Raw genomic sequence first — 16,444 nt, forward strand, 5'->3', positions numbered from 1 at the left:
TATTACATCAACATCGTGTATTTATTTTCTTATCTTCGGAAAGCGAAAAAAGAAGCCTTTGCGCACGACGACCATTGACGGATTTAGTATTCGTTAAATCCTTGGGAGGGATGATGGAATAAAAAAAGAAAGCAAAAATGAAGGGACAAGTGAAATTACAAAATTCTCAATAGGTGAATTTTCAGCCCGGGTATACTACAGAGATCCCTCCCAAATGAGAATAAACCATCCCGGATCTCGCTAACTGGGCGTCCCCAAACAACATATGAATCGATAATTTGTAAAACCACATGAGTCCACATTTTTACGAAAACGAGTTATTGGTACTATCCCATGCACTAGGAGTAGACGCATCATTTCCAGTCGAAACAACTGAGTCCGACCATTTCTGAGCAGTCTATAAAATATTGAGTTCCTTTCAAAACAATATTAGTCCCGGACTAATGTGGTTTAATGAATAACGTCATGATGCACCCGTGATGCATTTGCTACCATGTTACATTGTCACAAGATCTCTTTGTTGGTCCTGTCAACGAGAAGCATTTATGTGAAATTAAGTAGGGTTATGGTCAGAAACATGGCACAGATATTAATATTGTCAATTTTGTTGCTTTCAGGTGCAAGCAACAGTGTTCTATGAAAATCCTGTACCAGATAGAATAGACATTTTCAACAAAACTGCAACATTTGAAAGCAAAAATAAGCAAGATTTGTACCTTCAAGAATTGTAGAAGTGCATGATAAAAAGAGGAAACGTCCTAGAAAAGAGATCCCAAAGCAAGAAACACCGTCTTTGTTGGAGGGATAATATGCAATTTACGTTATTTACTTATTGTTAACTGAAGATATGTGTGTACTCATATATTTCCATTAAACATGTGACACACTGCTTTGAAAATGAATTACTCAGAAATAACTTTTTTTAAATCGGCTATGATATTTTGTATTTAATTTGTGAATGAAATGAACCATTTTGAATCTCAAGTAAAAATAACAATATAAATTGATTGAAAACTGTATAATAATGTATTTCACATTGCAACAAACAATACACTACATATTGTAACAGGATACTGAAGTTGATCTTATTGGTACTTGTTAAAACAACACGAGTCCAAGAATTAAAAAATATTTTAAGTTGGTATGAAATGAGATAATTAAGATACAATGCTTTTGTAATCAGACATACTAAGGTATGGTCATCCTGTAAAAATTTCACAGAGCTAACATAAAATACATTAGCTAGAGATAGTTTTTTCTATTTTTCTCGAAACTTGTTTTCTGTGACTCATGTGGTTTTACAAATGACCGATTCATATGTACAGTAGGAGTCTAGGTGCGTAGCTGTGAGAATGTTGTAATCTTACTGTTCATCTCCGACTGGAATCATCGAAGCTCTTACGTCATATTTTTTATTAAATTATATAAAATGAAGAGAAGATAAGCTTAAATGAGAATATCCGTAAAATGTTAAGAGACAGAGAAAAACCTTCATCCTCAGATCTTAATTACGTAAATTAAAGCCGGCAATCGAACACGATTCCGATTAATGGTAAGCCTATGTTTTAACACAGAGCTATAGGAGGGCCTATTACTACCCTTGCACGGTATGTCATGCATATCATACACAATCTCAGGATTCACGCCCTTAAAATCTAGACACCATATATATAGTCAGGAGTAAATAAATCGTTACAAATCACAAATAGCAGTCTCACCTTCTGCAGAAACATTTCTTTTTTCACAATAACCATGAACCATTTCAAAAGACGAGGAATCCTTTGTAAAAAGTGCTCGTTCGTAATCACAATAAAATTGCAACACAGTTATCAAACACTCCGCTCACTGGTGCCAGTATGTACACTGAGAGAGGAGGAGCAGGACCGATATTCAGATGTCATCATAATTCATCACAATCAGTCGATCTTGATTGGCTATATTGAAGCAATGGACGATCTGTCCCCTCACATATAATAATAAAAAATAAAACAAAAAGGAAGGATGAACTCTGATCGGCCGAACATTGGAATTCTTCCACTACAGTATGCTTCGTGGAACATTCGCAACGACTTCTCAGTCTATCGTGAGCAGTTTCTCGGTATGGTTTCTATCAGTCACTTTAATTGGCTCTTGATTTCTGGTTCTTTCTCTACACTTGTGCGGCTTTTAATTGACGTCTTTCTGACAGTGTTACCAGCCAGCTGCATTTCTTACGGTAAACTTTAAATTTATTTCGCTAAGACTACTCAATAGGCAATTTTGTACAGAAAATACGAATTCGAGTGTTTCGTTATTAACTTTAACAAATGCATTCTCATAATCGCACAATCGTCTTAAATTGCAATACGTATCGACGACAGATTAATCATTTCGAACTTTTTAGTTTACTCTCCAATGAGATCGAAATAATGCATACGTAGTATTCTTCTTCTTCAACATTTTTGTATGCATCTCATAATCAGAGAATCTCAGCTAAGATTTATTCTTGTTTTTTTTTTTTTGGCATGTACTATACGTTCGGTATTTTTCCCTAGCTTCTAAAATGAAACTAACGCAGTGTGACCGGTTGTGGCATATTCTCAACAGTATATGATTCACGCTAATTCTGTATTTCATTGAAAAAAAAATGTCTACGGTTTTCCATAAGAAATAGGCTAATATTAATAACTTGTATGTGGTGAAAAACTCAAATATTATTTCTTAATTTTAAGATAAAAATTATTAATATGCATTCAACTTTTTTCCCCACTAAAAATGTTGATAAAACTTTACCTTCAGCCCTGATGTAGATTATGTGTTACATGCTCTAATACTTTGCTGAGTTCTTCCAATTTTTTCATAAGTGAAGTCACACTTTATCTCTTAATAAATCAAAGAATATAAAAATTCCACGGTCAGTGTTAAAATCTCATCTTAGGACCGAGGAGAATTATGTTATGAAACATTGTTCTGCACCCCAGCATCGCTCACATAAATGTCTTAATATTTTATTAACACAATTTTAAACATAAAATGGAAAATTAACATTTTTAACTCAATCAAAAATTCATTACGTTATAAATACTTAAACGTCTTAATCATCGCTGTGTGCTGGTGACACGTAAAAGAATAGAAACGGATATAAATGTTTCAAAAAGTAGATCAAAACAACAGATGACTACCTCAGGACTCCATCCACACATATTACTAATGAAAGATCAGAAGTATTGCTGCTATAAAAGAGAAAACAGTCAATTAATACAAGATAACCAATGAAGGCCAACAAGACGTCTACACACATAAGGCATTTTAAGACTCTATAGCCTGACTAAAAGCTGTAGTTCACGTTGCTTATGTCTGGAACTGAAGAGAACACTAAAAGGTAGTAGGAGTTTATTATGAAAGTAACAACAGTTGCTGCCTGGAACTGAAGAGAACAGTGAAAAGTAGTAGGAATTTATTATGAAGGTAACAACAGTTGCTGCACCATTTCGACTGAGCAAGCAGAAATTCCAAAATCATGAAGAAAATGTATATCTTCCTGTGAAGTATTATCAGTGATCAGCAAAAGTGATGGTGACCACGGAAACAATTCTCAAGACCTATCAGAGATGGTATTTACCATACATTTGAAGACTGATAAAAACGCAAGAACAACTGCATTGCAACAGTTTGGAATTATTTTCAGAAAAACCATCAACGTCAATAGGCTGAAAGGAGGTATGGAATCACAAAAAATTATTACCAATAGCTGTTAAACGGCATGACGTGTGAAAGGTTAACCTAAATAATGGCAAATTAGAATAAACTCTTATTTAGTTTGCAACTGTAATAATTTTAATACACTCTACCATAAAATGTAAATTATCATTGGCGTTTTCCTGTTGCATGACCAACGACAATAAAGCATTACCCTACATGCAATATTGTGATACACAATTCAGGTTTCCATGGTACATATATTGACGAATACAAAAAATTAAGGTGACCAACCTTTTAAAAGAGTTGAGGAGGTGGGTAGGGAGAGAAAGGGGGGGTGGAGAGAAAGAGAGAATGAACAGTGAATACCACACATCTATTATTATTATTATTATTATTATTATTATTATTATTATTATTTAGTAGTAGTTTATTATTGCCTACATTCTGTTAGTTTACTTATCAAGTCATCGCCATAATACTGAGAAACTTCATGCAATGTGTAATGTCTTTGTACTGATTTCCATTTAAAGTACGGTAGCACATTTGCTGTATATGCAATTTCATCGTTATGCCTCGAGTGATTTTGGTGTTGCTTTGATTATTACAATAAAATGACTGAAGTACTATAACTGCTTTCAGCTTCCAAATTTTCTGTATTTCATAACTTGGCCTGCTCGACACAAACAATACAAATAATATCATGAAATTATTCGTGTCTTGTAAAGTTTGGCCTATGACCGCATACATGAATCCCTCAGTCCTTGTCTGGCATCGGCCATTGGGCCTACTATTAGAATGTGAGAGTAAAATTTTCTTTGTTCACATCTGCAACAAATATTGTTTTTAGTCAACTGTTCGAAGAAAGGTCTGAACCTCGCAAGTGATACCAACATGGCACCACTTATGAGGCAACTAGGCCAGGAGATAATGGAGTAGGGTGGCCAATAATAATAAGCAATAAATGTAATGACATTATAGGTCAAACTAAATTAGATTAAACTTACATTTCGTCGGTTTACAAGCAAAATACATTAATATTATAGATTGTATTAAGTATAAAAAAAATACATTAAGTCAAAAATATTACTTCTGAGAAAGAGGCGTATATCATGTACAGTAGTGGCAAAAAAAACCGGATCGACCCTTGTAGCTGATTTCAGAGCCTTGTTCACTCCAGAGCATGATAGGCTGGTAACTAAGACTTTCGTGGTTCGAATCTGCCTGGGAAGGAAACTTTTTTTTGTTCCTTATTCAAATTTATTCCCAATACTTTTTGATTGCAGCGATATTTTACTACTTAATTAACTTATTCCGAGAACATGAATTTCACCAGCTTATTTTCTAATGGCTTTCGAAATGGGCTACGTCAGCAGTCGAAACTACAACAATTTCAATAGATTATTCGCTATCTTGTGAATGCGGGCGTGGCATGCGCAGTGGCTCATTTCGGGGACTTTGATTATTCCGTCGGTCTGGTTTTTTTGCCACTACTGTACATAATATAGGCCTATATGTATAAACTTAGAATTGGAAACTTAAATATACATAAAAAGAAACAACTTGCTGCTAATAATAATATTTTGAAGATTCAGTTTCGTCAAGAACTTTCAAAAGGCTCACGATGGATGCTAAGTTGTCCTGTCTCTGATCTAATTAATAATAACGAATAAAAAATAAAGTAGAACCAGAAATTAAAGCCACAGTTAGCAACTTGAGATTCTATGAATGCCTGTGAGAGAGAGGATGGGAGATTTCTGCAGCCACATCATGAGAAAATGCTTAATCAGAAACGCATTTCGGCCTCATTTGATCCTCAACTGAATAACCTCCGGTACTCGCTGTGAAGGGAATGAATAAGCCAATAGAATCCTTTCAGAAGCTATGACGAAAAGAAAAATCTACTGCGTGTCAGAAATAAAAATAAAATTCATGGAACAATGGCCCATGGAGGACAAGGTAGACCAGACGATTACTGACCTCACATCCGCATTCCTCACCAGGACAGAGGTGCATGATCATCAAATCAATACGGGAGTAACGTATGGTCAGGAATATAACTCGATATCTTCTACTTGGCAACCTATTTAATCGAAATCACTATTTAAATTACGGTAAAAAAAGGACATTCACGAAACATCACAATATAGCTCATGTAACAGTAGCATAACGTTTTACAAATTCAATGACCCCGAGTTCGATTACCAGTAAGGAAGTCGATATTTGTATTATTTTGTTCATATGGCCTATTTCTAGTCTCTTGTTCAGCCTGCTTTGTCGTAAGTGGTGGTTTTACGTGAAATTAACCACAAAAACCAACGAGTCCAGTTACTCGTGAATGTCTAATGTTGATGAGAATCAGTTCAAGTATGTTTCAGCAGTAGTTTCAATAGATCACAATAATAATAATAATAATAATAATAATAATAATAATAATAATACTCTATGCACTTCATATAAGAGCTTACCAACAAGAAGGTTTCCCAAATAATTCAAACAAAGGATAACGGGATGTGAGAGAACATTTGAATAGATGAAAATAAGTCTATTAAAATTCAATACAGGATAATAAGTATAAACCATTTAACATGATGATGACATTATTACTATTACGTGTATGTTTCAATGCAAAACATAAATTTGTTCAGTAATAAACTTTTAATCGAAGCACACTTTTATGTACTAGACTACAACAAGAAAAAGTTAATTTTACCAGAATATCTACTTACAGTTAAAAATCGATAATTGAAGCGTCGGCTGGAACAACGTTACAAAATTTTCATTCGGCGTGTTTCCGTGTAATAATGTTGTATGTCATGTTATCTTGCTGTACTCTTTGGCTTGCAACTGTCCATTAATGCAGTACGTGAAATTTGTCCATTCAAAAGTTTGCCACCGTATAAGAACAACGTTGTACGTGTACACATTTTTGTAGCTCCTGTAAATTTTACCAAATGTAACTTATAACGTTGTTCCAGCCGACGCTTCAATTATTGATAGGTTATGTACAATATTTGATGTGCATTCATTAGACAGTACTGCAGTACGTAAGTTTTAATGATCAGAAAGGTCAATCAATATCCTTTAATCAGAATACAATCGATTTTTTAAATTCAACATTCGAGTTTTACAATCCTTAAATTAAATGACTTGCAAGAAAAATAATTCATATATTGGTAAGATTTAAAAGAATGTAAGAATGGTAAATTCTGGCAACGCTCACTACCAATATTTTCAACAACATATTCACGAAAAATCTGAACAAAATTTATATTTTTAAGTCTTCAGTTATTTCGATATAAGCTTACCATATGCTCAGAATTCCTAACCACGACACATGAGTATTGAGGAAGAATTTTTATCAATACAAATATAGCACTATTTCTAATAATTTTGTTTGTGGTCGTTCGAGAGCAACTATTACGTATTGTGTAAGGAAGTTTCAGATAAAACATCTATTTCTTGAAACATTAACAAGGAAACTGAGTTATTTGAAGCGCTACAATCGGAAACACATCCTGTAGGAAAAATACAAGAGCGGAAGACCTTTCTCATTCACCAACATTCATAAAAAAAAAAAAAACAAAAACCAAAGTAATAGTTTAAGCGAAGATTTATTTAAACCAAATAGTAGATTTTTAAATTGTCTGCGCAACACTAATGTTTACTGTATTAAGCGAAATAAAAAGTTATATAAATTATTGTTCTAAATATTTGGCATAAATAGGCCTACAGTATTATTATATCGTTAAACTTTCCTCCGCACTGTCGATTTCTTTTGAGGAAGTGTATACCCAACTACATAAGCGAAGAGCCATTCGAAAAATAAGCGACGACTGATTATCGAGCAGAAACAAAAAGTAAACTAAATAGTTTATTATCTATTTCATACTTATGTACAATGATTTATTTCTTCATGTACAGGGACATCATTTTATTTTTACTTCAATTTTTATTGTACCTGAATTTTTTATTGTACTTCCTTCCCAACCCTTCTACTAAATAGTAAACTTCCACACGTCCTCCACACAGAACCAAGACCGCATATGCAGTCAAAGTCGCCTTATGGTCACAGTATACAGTACTGAGTTCCAGAAATATAGTCGTATTTTCCAGTGAATAAAGTGCATTCATTATTAAATCATATTTTCGCACAGGTAGGCTACTGTGTCCGTTTGGTTACGTCGCTTTCCGGTTTTCCCCACCAGTTTCTGCTGGCCCCTCTGTAAAGGCTAGTGGTTGGACTGTCTTAGCTCTTTTCTGAAAATAATTGCTGCTTAGGAATTGGACGTCTACGTAATATTATAAAGTGTTTAAAATAATTTAAATAAAATGTCCTCGTTCAGTAAATAACTTTCACGTGATTTCCCTCCTTTCTATGACCCTGCGACATGATCACTTGGACGGACAGTAGATAGCATATCTGGGTAAATTTATCTGTGCGGATCGAGCAGAAGTGAAGATTGAATTTACAGTACGTAAGGTACTCTGTTATAGAGTAGGTAGAGTTAATTCAACAGGCGCAGGATTATGGCCCACCATGTCGACTGATTTGAGTGTTTTGTATTATTTCTTTTGGGGTTACTGTAAAACAGTTGTGTTTGCTAAACATCCTACAACAATAGAAGGAAATTAAAGTATTACATTCATGAAAAAAATGCATTCGTGCATTACATTTCAGAAAATATGCTTAAAAAACGTTTTCGATAATATGCACAAAATAACTGAAGCCTGTATCGAAATGAACGTCCACCATTACCAACAATTTATTTAAAATATCCCGATTTTGATTACTTTTCAATTTAAAGCACTCTCCATATTGTACTATACATTGCATAATGAATATGTCCGCCTGGATAGTTCAATTAGCGAGTAAGAATGCCTATTGTAATATTTTACTGTATATTGATTAAATAAAATCCTAACGAAAATTATCATTCAAAATCGTAATAGTTCCCAGTTTACGTGAATGGATGCACTACTTTTCTTCCCTCCTATACTTAGTAAAGGGATTTGTTTGTATTTTATACTAGTATCATCAAACTCCGGTCTTGGAAGGGGGTAACGAACAGTTTTTCTGGTTCTCTACCGTTATTCCAAAGGTATAGTCAGGATGATACTGGAAATGTTAGTAAAAACAAAATGATGTCCCGGTATATTCAGTAACGTCGTCCTCGGGGATCTAGCGATTATCTTGCCAACAGACTGGAGGTCCACGTGTGCAACGATGGCTTTATATGGCGATAATATTCTTATCGTGGCTTTCTCAGGGGGGGAAGTAAAGCTCAGATGGTAGCAAGTTGGTCTCAATATTTGCGGATGAGCTCGGGTGTGGATTCGGAATTTCAAGTGGGCCGATGGTTTGATTGAGTTTTTCTGAGATTTTTCCAACTCCAAGGCAAATGTGAAGTAATTCTATAGTGCAATGATCGCCTAAAGCTGTGTCGCGACATATGTCCTGCCTCTACTCAAGTATGGCATCATACTCCCAACCTCTTCTTATTCGTGCACTGTTATTCACTGCAATACGATACCCACTCCATCCCTCTCTCTACAATAGTGGTGTGCGGGTTATATTTCTATTACGTCACCATTGTGGTGTTCGGTAACCTCAGACTCCTCTCGCTATCACAAATACCACCGAAATGTACAGCGGAAAAAACAGCCACTTGAATAACAGCGAAGGAATTCAAAAATGGATTGTTTAAATTTACGAAGTGGAAGAGTTCTGAAGCAGAATTTTTAAGATACGACACCGGTGCATAAGTTAAGAAATCGACGGAAACACTGCATTAATAAACACTCTGTTACTGCAAAGCCTGTTTAATCACATACACGACGTATTTCCGCAAACGTCAACACCCACTTCCACACTATGTGAACACATACTGATCTGTATCCTGTAGCGCGAATTCAAATGCTTCCGGTGAAATATAACGCGCTAACAGTGAAAAAACGTACAGTTTTAATATTCGGTAACAAAAATAATTGTACAACCCTTCAAAATTTCACATTCTGAGAGATAATATGCTGCTAATGGAGGTAATGTACGATGATAGCAGTGGAGAGAACTCTTAAGACCATCAATGAAAATCTACCCTATATAGCCTCTCTTTCATACTAAAAATCTGGTAAAATGTATATGACCTAAAATGAACATGGTTTACGCCACATACGAGTATTCTCACTATAGTCCACTTTATATCGTCGACCGCGGTGTAGCTTCATTCGTTGAGGCTAGGGATGGATGTCTGTCCGTTGTCAACGTTTTGTCCTATGTTATCTCAAGTGTAGGCCCGGTGTCGTGTCTGAGGTAACTGTGCTCACAATTTCAAACAGATAACTTGTCCCAACCAGGATTTACGGGCCCGCTTGTTTCTCAGTCATGCTAACTATTACTCTACAAATCGATTAATTAAAATCTTTCATTTAATCATTATTGTGTTTGTTGCCTTTATAATCAAGTCTCTTTTGTTGAATAGGTTCTCTGTAGCTGAGTCGTTACAAATGGTTAAATCCACATTTGTTAGAAAGGCAACGAGTAAGATACTACTCGCCACCGGCGTAGCTCAGTCGGCTAAGGCACTTGTCTGCCGATTCGGAGTTAGGCTCGGGAGCGGGTTTGATTCCCGCTTGGACTGATTACCTGGTTGAGTATTTTCCGAGGTTTTCCCCAACCACAAGGCAAATGTCAGGTAATCTATGACGAATCCTCGGCCTCATCTCGCCAAATACCATCTTGCTATCATAATCCCTTCGACGCTAAATAACCTAGTAGTTGACACAGCGTCGTTAAATAGGCTAACCAACTAAAAAAAAAAAAAGATACTACTCTAACCTTTATTTAAGTGAAGGCAGATCTCTCAGTCTGAATCGCTATCAAGTTTTTCTTGTATACTTCACTAGCAAATTTTAAAGAAGTCAAGTCACACGGAGTTGGCCATTTCTAACGACCCCAACCAATAGGATATTCTATTTTATGCTTTTTTATTTACCTAACGACGAAGGGAAAGTGCAACTTCCAAAGCGTTGTTTTATATAGACTATTTTACTAGTAATGGAAAAAGCCAAAGTTACATCTATTCTAAGTAATTCGTCAACGATTTCTCCCTCGTTTAGAATAAAATTAACAGTTTCCATTCTTTATAGTTCAACATACACGTACCGACGATATGCGACAAAATCGAGGAACACGGGCACAGAAAACAATAAAATTACACAGTTACAATTCTTTAAGTTGATGACAGTATCAAAGGGGATCCAATAGTAAAAACTGAACTTGGCATCTGACAAAAAATGTCCAGCGATGAGATTCCTCATACTTCAAGTTAGACCGCACACACCCTCAATAAGAAAAGATGCAGATATAAAAGATCAAAGCTTTTCAAATTACGTAAAATAATAAATCTTTAAAGCAAAATCGGTAGGATCATATCATAAGAATGGAAGATCAGAATCCCCTCTCTCCTAAATGAAAAAAACCAAACAAACACTACACCATATACGGAATACATCTACCTACACGATAGTCAAACTCGTTCCACACTTGAGTGATCATGTGTAGTGTTACTACAGCCACTGCTGTTGTTATGCAGTGTCTCAGTTCATCCACAGTCGTTGGAAAACAGTGTTACGGGAATCTCATATTTGAACATATTGCAGAAATGGCTTTTTCCGCAATTAAAAGCAGATTCCGATAATTTCATTTTTCCAACAGAACAGCACCACTATACTGCCCCGTACATATCCGAGCATTTCTTAGCAATGAGCTTCCTCAACGATGCATCGGCCGTAAGGGGCCTACGTATTTGACATTTCACCACTGGTCACCAAGGTCGCCCGATCTCTTATCTGATTTTTTCTTATGGGAATTTGTGAAAGACTACGTTTATGTGGCCTCCTTTCAACAAATGTCAACGAATTGCGACACCACGTAACAGCAGTGGCTGCAGTAAAATCAGACATGCTCGCTCAAGTATAGAACGAGTTTGACTATCGTGTTTGTGAAAACCGTAAGAAAAACTGTCTATTCAGATGTGTATTTTAAAATTTACCGCAAGGTTCTATGTTCATGCATGTAAAAGATATAGCCTTTTGAAATCGGATGATTGTTTTTGATACACCCTATATATTAAAAACCTAGAGGTCACTCACTGTTCATTAGCCTAAGAACTCCGAAGTTGGAAGTCTTTCTCATGCAAAAAAATAAAATGTCTCTTATAATTTTTTAACAAATAAAAAATTTGCAATATCTTACCCAGGTATTTCTCTACATTCATTTTCTGTGAATTTTTTAGCTTGATTTCGATATAAAATCGGACCGAACTCAAACATATGAGTTCGAACAATGATGGCCTTCACATGGCATATAATGCACTGTCACAAGAAATGCCCAAGCTGTTAAAAGAAATTCATATCCGCTATAACTGTAAGTCATGCATTGCGTTAAATCTGCCGTTTAGCAGTTGCATACCATTGTCCGTTTCGTCTCATAATTTACAGCACTGAATTCCAGCACAAGTAATAATTACACTTTATAAAGTGGACTGTTAATTTTACAATGGAGCTGGCCTAACCCTTTATGTAGTGTCACACTTGTTATTGCGTTCACAAAGATACCATATTGCAAATCGTATGTAAGTAGGTCATATAAATAATAATGTTAACGAGACGTTACATCCAAAGGCAAATGACGTATCGATCGGTACAATTTCATTGATGCTTTAACAATATCAACGTGGTTGACCTTAACAACACAACCTTCAGTGGGCGACCTCGTCTCAATGTCACTAGGTGTATCTACAATTAACATCCATTTTGGGCTTGAAATAATATTGTATTTTGTATTAATATTTTAACAGATCACTCATCTGGCTTCCTGAATCATGAATAGGATTAGAATTTTCATGACTATGCATCTTTTCTGGCATCTCAATAACAATTCATAAATAAAGATATGATTATAGTTTTTGCAGTAAAGTCCAATTTTTACGCCTCGATCATCCCTAGAACTATTTCCGAGCACTTATAAGAGCTTCGAAGTGTTTCAGGGAATTCTTTAGGATACTTCCCCTCCCTCTTCAAACAGAAAGTTTAATAACATCAGAAATAATATGTTTCACACTTCTTTATGCATATAAAAATCATACATCTAGGAATAACAAAATTTGTTCATAATATTTTTGGTGTTATACTTACACCGTGTTTCTATTTTATGTAATGTCATACTTCACTTCAAATAATTTAAGGGGTTAGGTACAGTTTACAGCAATAAAATTTTTGGAAATATTCAACATTTTTTCCTCCATTACTGTATCTTGTACAATAATGGAAATTGGTATGTGTAAAACACTGTCCTTCTCCTATATGAAAAAAAATATTTTTACGATTTCAAAAAAAAAATATATATATTTATATATTTTTTCATTCAAATTGGGGGCAGTTTACTGTGCAGTGATGAAGCGTTTCCCTTATAACTCATAAACTTGTTAACTTTTTCATGTTCTCTCTCTTTTATTTTATTGCTGAAACTAATGTTTACAATACCATGCTCTTTCAACTACATTCCTTAATAAATAATATTTTTTTTTATTTTGTGTTAGAAGAAAATACTGATATTTGACCATTTTTAAATTATTTTTTTATCAGACAATCTATCGAAAGTAGAGAAGTGAGCTTGCATCATATTGTAGATGTGACATGCATAAATAGACACAAAAAATTTCATCACAGAATATTGGATAGTTTTTTAGTTATGTGGGAAACGCTTCATCACTGCACAGTGAACTGAATTTTGAAAAAAAAAAAAAAAAAATGTAATTTTTTTAATCGTAAAAATATTTTTTACATATAGGACAGTGTTTTACACATACTAATTTGTTGAATATTTCCAAAATTTTAGTGCTGTAAGCTGTACCTAACTCCTTAACCCGGAATGTATAAGCAATTTTTTTTAATTACAAATAAAAATTAACAGATTTTTTTTTTAATTTTAGGGCGATAACATTTTGTGTCAATCATAGTGTTAAACATTTCTAAACCCAATTTACAATTGCTATCCTTAGTTTAAAATACTGCCTGAAGTAGTAGTCAACCCATTTTGTCCTGAATCTAGCATTCTAGCGTACCTATATAAAATTAACTGTTATTACTCTAACTCAGGACTACACCAAAATTATGAATTTGTTATATATTTACTGTTCACCATTCTATCTTCGAGAAGTCTGCAGTGCAACTATTGCAAAATCTTTTCCATACGATTTAATTCCTCTGATGAAGTTTAAAGCAGATTTCAGAATACACTGTTTTCGAACTTCGAAAAAAAATTGTTTAATGTTTTCTCCTTAATCTGAATTTGAAGAATCCGTTGAGTTAACACTAGAAATTATTGTGTTCAAATAGTTTACGCTTAGAAAAGGACAGTTATGTCAGATTTCATGATCGATAACTTCCAGCTATTCACGAATGGAAGATATAATAACAAACGTGAGATGGCAGTTCATTTTTTTATGAAGCTTATTTTTTAGCTGTCTCAACATTCACAATAACTTCGGCTTGCCGATTCTCTAGCTGCGCAACCTGTTCTACCAGCCACTACATACGGTAGTTCCTGTAAGAAATTTCAACTTACAAAATTTTAAACGTGTTTCCATAAAGTTGTTTTACTGATGAAATCAAATATAAAGTATTTCCGTGTATTATTGGCATTTTTGGTTCCCCATATAGACTCTTTAAGACTAACTACACAATCCATGATCACAACAAGTTAACAGATATTTTAATTTATCGACGTTCGTCATCTCATTCATCAAACCGATGCGATGGTCAAATTTTAGTATGGGATTTCGATTGTCAAATCGTTGAAGTAGTAATAGACAGCTGGCCATTTTGAATATGTAGGCCTAATGATAATATTATTGAACAAATATCAAAATTAAAACATATGGGCATAAATATTGCCACCTATGTACGTTAAAAAAGTACTGACGAAACAAGACCGACAGAATTGTAGGTTGTTTATGGAAAACAACTTGGAAAAATATAATTTTAAAAGTTGATGTAAAAGAAGGAATGTATAACTCAGTTTAATAGCAGCAGAAACAGGATCAGCTCCAACAGAAACAAAAGTAGTAAAATAAAAGTTTTAAGAATATTAATTAAAATATTCAGACATTAACTTAAGTCAGAAGTGAAATATAGGACATGATTTGAAAAACTAAATACACATTGGATTCAAAATAAAAAATGGGATGATCCTGTAACTCGTCTGAAAAATTGAAGAATTATAAAAATAGCAAGAGATAAGTTCTCTGTTGGAAAAAAAAAATTACAGGTATACCGAAAAAAAAGTGGAAAGGAGGCGGAGTACTGAAGAACAGGCGAAATGCTTAGGCCTACCCCTATATTGTAAGACAGAACAAGAAGAATATAGGCCTAGCCTACTGTTTTTCTAATCTACTGTAAAAAAATTAATAAATATTTTCAAGAAATGTAGATAATATTGACGTCGAGGTGTTGTATCTGGAGTGTCTAGTAAATGTACATAATCTGAACAACCTTTGAAAGGAAGGAATGATGCCCATCTTCTTCTCCTTCATGATACAATAAACCTAAGCCTCCTGCACCTCCAAATTGATCATGCCATTTTTTTTATTGGGCATCCAATATTTTACGTCCTCCTGTTTTGTAAACAAAGGTTTTTTTGGTATCGTCTTCCACAAGTTGTACTATACGTAGTTCAGCCATATTTGTCTATATTCTTCTACACTATCAACTATGTTAACTAGCAAGTTTTGTCTTCTTATTTCACTCATTTGTATTATTTCAAGTACAATCTTTGTTCCCCTTAAATGCCACTACTGTTTGTGACTCTCGAGAAGAGCGCGGGATGAGGCGGCAGGGGGAAGTACATTAGTGATATGGAAGCTTACATTATGTGACGCAATAGCGATACTATTCGTTAACAAATGTGCAGAATTGCAAACTTTATCAGCTGCTAATGATTACTCTAGTGCTTAAGACGTGAGAAGTTCAGCTATTGATATACAATTCGTACCAAATTAAGCGATTATTATTAATAGTTAGTTTACTAAAATAATTAGCATTGCTTAATTTCCATACGAATACTTTAACCGATGTTTTCAGTATTAGTAATAACCTGGCTACTGGGATTCTTATCTGAGTGATGTTTATAACAATCAATACCTACAGTCAAGAAGGTCACATTCCTTCCGCTCGCCTTCTCCTAAGTAACCAACCATTGTTGCGTTTGTATCAACAATATATCTAAAATAGACACTCTTTAGACTTGGTTTTTAGTTCACAGAAGTTTCTTTGTACAATATTTTCTTTGGTATAATTATCTAGCTGTCTGTCTGCAAAGTTAGTATTAATAACTGTAACAAAACTAATTTTATCATATCTACTACTCGAGTTACTCATCATTACTGGCGGTCAAACAGGTCAGGCCGAAGTCATAACACCTAACACTTCCTTCTGTCGTGGCACACTCCGTCTTAAAACACAATATTCTTCCGCACGTACCGTCACTAAACACTACGTATTTTGACTAAACAATATCACGATGACATTTTTTCTTGACATGAGTGTCCCTCAACTACCAGCACTATAAATTACTGTACTGCTTAACATCATCAGTCTTCATTGTGAATGAAATATTGTAGCTAATTAACTTAAATAAAAAATATATATATAATTTTTTCCTTTTTAGAACTTCTTCTTGCCTCATAAATTTTAAAAACCTGAC

At 34.4% G+C, this 16,444-nt stretch overlaps 2 protein-coding genes across 9 annotated transcripts in view; both read right to left on the bottom strand.

The window, feature by feature from the left end:
• The window catches only part of gem (transcription factor CP2 like gemini), a 506,340-nt gene that overhangs the window by 487,358 nt on the left and 2,538 nt on the right, over positions 1-16,444 (bottom strand). The window lies entirely within an intron of this gene.
• Positions 1-16,444, bottom strand: part of LOC138701732 (probable inactive tRNA-specific adenosine deaminase-like protein 3) — a 173,242-nt gene that overhangs the window by 94,565 nt on the left and 62,233 nt on the right. The window contains exon 1 of one of the 3 annotated variants that reach the window (XM_069828959.1): positions 1,719-3,103. The exons of the other annotated variants lie outside the window; for them this stretch is intronic. The gene's annotated coding sequence lies outside the window, so the exon portion shown is untranslated. Of the gene's footprint in view, positions 1-1,718; positions 3,104-16,444 lie in introns of those variants that run through there. 3 annotated transcript variants of the gene reach the window in all.

This window comes from Periplaneta americana, chromosome 1, assembly GCF_040183065.1.
Source record: "Periplaneta americana isolate PAMFEO1 chromosome 1, P.americana_PAMFEO1_priV1, whole genome shotgun sequence".
In the NCBI taxonomy this organism is placed as follows: domain Eukaryota; kingdom Metazoa; phylum Arthropoda; class Insecta; order Blattodea; family Blattidae; genus Periplaneta; species Periplaneta americana.